This window comes from Silene latifolia, chromosome X (genome assembly GCF_048544455.1).
Source record: "Silene latifolia isolate original U9 population chromosome X, ASM4854445v1, whole genome shotgun sequence".
NCBI lineage: Eukaryota > Viridiplantae > Streptophyta > Magnoliopsida > Caryophyllales > Caryophyllaceae > Silene > Silene latifolia.
This window is the reverse complement of record NC_133537.1, coordinates 185,582,432-185,585,687: the sequence shown is the minus strand read 5'-3', so window position 1 is coordinate 185,585,687 and position 3,256 is coordinate 185,582,432. Positions and strand designations below refer to the sequence as shown.

The window sequence follows — 3,256 nt, the reverse complement described above, 5'->3', positions numbered from 1 at the left end:
CTGACTACACACTAAAGTGTGTAGTCCTGCCAGAGTACCCATCGCAACAAGTACTGCACACCTCCAGTGGGGGACCGCAGTCGTACCCACCAAATCCCCACTCATCAACCACTGAGCGAATAACCCTAGTTTCCTTAATGTGTACATCCCTCCTGTGGCGGGTTCCACAGGAGGCGAACCAAGGGCGTAAAGCCACTCCCGCATGTGACTCCACTCAACTAGGGACGCGCCCCGATTATCACAGACAGTTATACAACAACAATAATCAACGATATAAACCAACAACCGTCACAATCACCAGCAATATAATTAATCAATAATCACAATACAACCACCACACACATCATGTAATTAATACCGATTAGGGAAACCCTACCTGGAAAGCAATCACGAAATCAGACGATCTATGCAGCTACTCAGAATCTCTCCTCAACAAAGCCTCCTTCTATATACACACATATAATCACTACCTTAACCATATAATCATAAAAACCCCCAAATACTCAAGTTAAGGTTTAACCACCATGATACGTGCATTTTATATAGCCTTTTTAGTCTTATTTTGCACGTATTTCTATGCATTTTTAGACCGCTTTGTATTGCAATATGCGCCGAATTGGCTACTTTGGTTTGTTTTGCAGAAATGAACCTGAAAGTGGTGGAACCGTACTATGTTCGTCCTATTTTGCATGCATTTTGAGGATACGGGAATGTTAGAGCGAGAGTTATGCATTGGGATGCGTGAAGGGTGGTCAACAGAGCAGTCAAAGACGATTTTGAAGCTGATTTGGAGGAAGAACAATCGATCGAGAAGCATTCTGGTTCGATCGAGTGGTTTGGGAAGTTGAAGAGGTCGATCGAGTGCTTTGCTGTGCTCGATCGAAATGCTGTTTAGTGGGTTTCCTCGATCGAGTGATCTTTTTACTCGATCGAGAGGATTAGCTGCTAAAGACCTCGATTGAGTGGTTTTATATCACTCGATCGAGAGGTTTTGGATTTTAGACGGGCTTAATTAACCCGTGTTATGTTATTTCGTGATGGACTTAGTTTTCCTATTTAAGCATTCAATAATTAGGTTATTAGGGACGCTGTTTTCTACGCTACTTACACATTATTCATCTCTGAAACTCTTAATCTCTCTTTTACACTTTCTACTGTAAACTCTCTTCTCCTTAATCTTTTGTTTAGTGGATTTGACCTTTACGCCGGAATCGCTTGAGATTGTAATCTCTTTTTTCCTTTTAATCTTAATCTCATTATTTCCTTGCTTTAATCCTTGTTTTATTGTCTTAATTATTCTGCCCTAATTTATTTTATGCATTATTATTGTTATTTCATCACGCCTTCAATTAGTTTATTCATTATTATTCTTATTGACAACATTAGTAATATGAGTAGCTAAATTCTTTCATGTTGGGATTAGGGAATCCATGGTAGGATTGTGATGATGTAGCGAATAGACTAGATTGTTTACTTGTGAGAATCTGTACCCATGGAAATTTAATTATAATACCGACTTAGTTGAGTGCACGCTTCTAAGTTACCTTTAATCTGGTTAAATTTACTCCTGGATGAGAAGATTGGACTAAATAGACCTGCTATGAACAGTAGACTACCCTGACGAGGACAGAAGTTAAGTTAGTGGAAATCTAGGATAGAAAGTGGACCGGAAGGACCTTTCCTGTATCCGTATCATAGTAGATTATCTAGGGTATTTGCAGTTGAGTCGATGGACTACCGTGGTGAACCGAAATCCTGACATGTTCTCTCTCATTTGATCACCTCTATTATATTTTTTGTCTTTTATGGCTCTTTCTTTACTGCTCTTTCCTTTAAGCCTTTATTAGTTTAGAAACCAAATTTAAACCCCCCATTTAGTGACCTAAATAGATGGACCTTAACAGATATCTTGCCTCCCTGTGGAGATCGACCCTGCTTATCACTAGCTTCTCTGTTAGTTTTAATTAGGTTTTTTTTTTGGTACAAAACGACAGTATCAAATTTTGGCGCCGTTGCCGGGGAGGCAATAGCCCTAGCTGTTCTTGTTTTCGTTTATTTTTATCCGTCTCAGGGAATTTTTATTCCATGAGGCAATTCTCATTTATCTCTTTCAGTGATGTGTATGCCCAGGTTGAACAGGTCGGAGTTAGTTCTTGTTAATCCTGAGCCAGAAAGACTATTTCGGCATAGACTCCGTCTGCAAAGAGAACTTCGAAAGGAAGACTTGAGTACTTTCGAGCCCGAGCTACAACACTTTTTATTTGCAGAAAACCAGTCTTTTGAAGAAGATAATCTCATTTCTGCCAACAAGCCTGTAAAGATGCCTAACATTGCAAGTCACTCGGAGCCCAAAGAATCCTCTATTCCTAAAAGTTTCAACTTCCAAACTGAGGACGGTAACACTTTCCATATCCGTCCATCTTACATAAATTTGGTGGAGAGAAATCTGTACTGAGGTGTGGCGGGTGAAGATCCGCGAAAGCATATTGAAGTCTTTACTGATTATTGCTCCACTATTCCCGCTACCAAGGGAGTAACACAAGACAAGATAAAGGAAGTGCCTTTTCCTTTTCTCTCATGACTCACCGTGAATGGTCGATCGATCTTGACCGATGCACATTCTTTGGTATCACCAACTGGGAGACTCTCGCACTTGCCTTCTACAAAAGATACTTCCCTCCACAACGCACTAATCAGCTGAGAGGTAAGATTACTAGTTTCAAGCAGGCACCTGATGAGACTTTCTATGAATCTTAGTGTCGGTTCAAGAAGTTGGTGAGGTCTCTTCCTCACCATGGTTTTGATCTGTGGTTCTTGTGCAACCAGTTGTACAATGGGTTGTACGATGACCACAGAGCTATACTTGATGCCTCATCCAACGGAAGATTTCAAAAGAATATTGATGATGGTAAGGGATGAGGCATTATTGAGGAGACGGGGACCCATTGTGCTGAATATGGGAACCCACAGGATGGTATTCGAACGGTCCATTCGGTTGATAAGGCAGTCGTGGCTCAGCTGGAAGCCATGAATGCTCGGTTTGATAGATTGGAGCTGCAATCTGCTGGAGATCAACAGACGGTTCATCTGTTGACTAGACAGGAAACTGTCATTTGTGAGAGATGTGGAAGCGATGACGGTCATACTGCTATTGACTGTCTTACTGAGAAAGAACAAGTCCTTGCCCTTCAGCAATATAGGCAAGGAGGAGATTCTTATTACAACAATCAAGGGGCAGTCCATCCCAATTTGAGGT

General features: G+C 41.1%; 1 non-coding gene across 1 annotated transcript; it reads right to left on the bottom strand.

The window, feature by feature from the left end:
* Positions 1–2,695: 2,695 nt before the first annotated feature.
* LOC141625457 (small nucleolar RNA R71) lies at positions 2,696–2,801 on the bottom strand. Its single transcript, XR_012535236.1, has one exon. It is a non-coding gene; the product is annotated as a small nucleolar RNA R71 (small nucleolar RNA).
* Between the last annotated feature and the right edge of the window lie 455 nt (positions 2,802–3,256).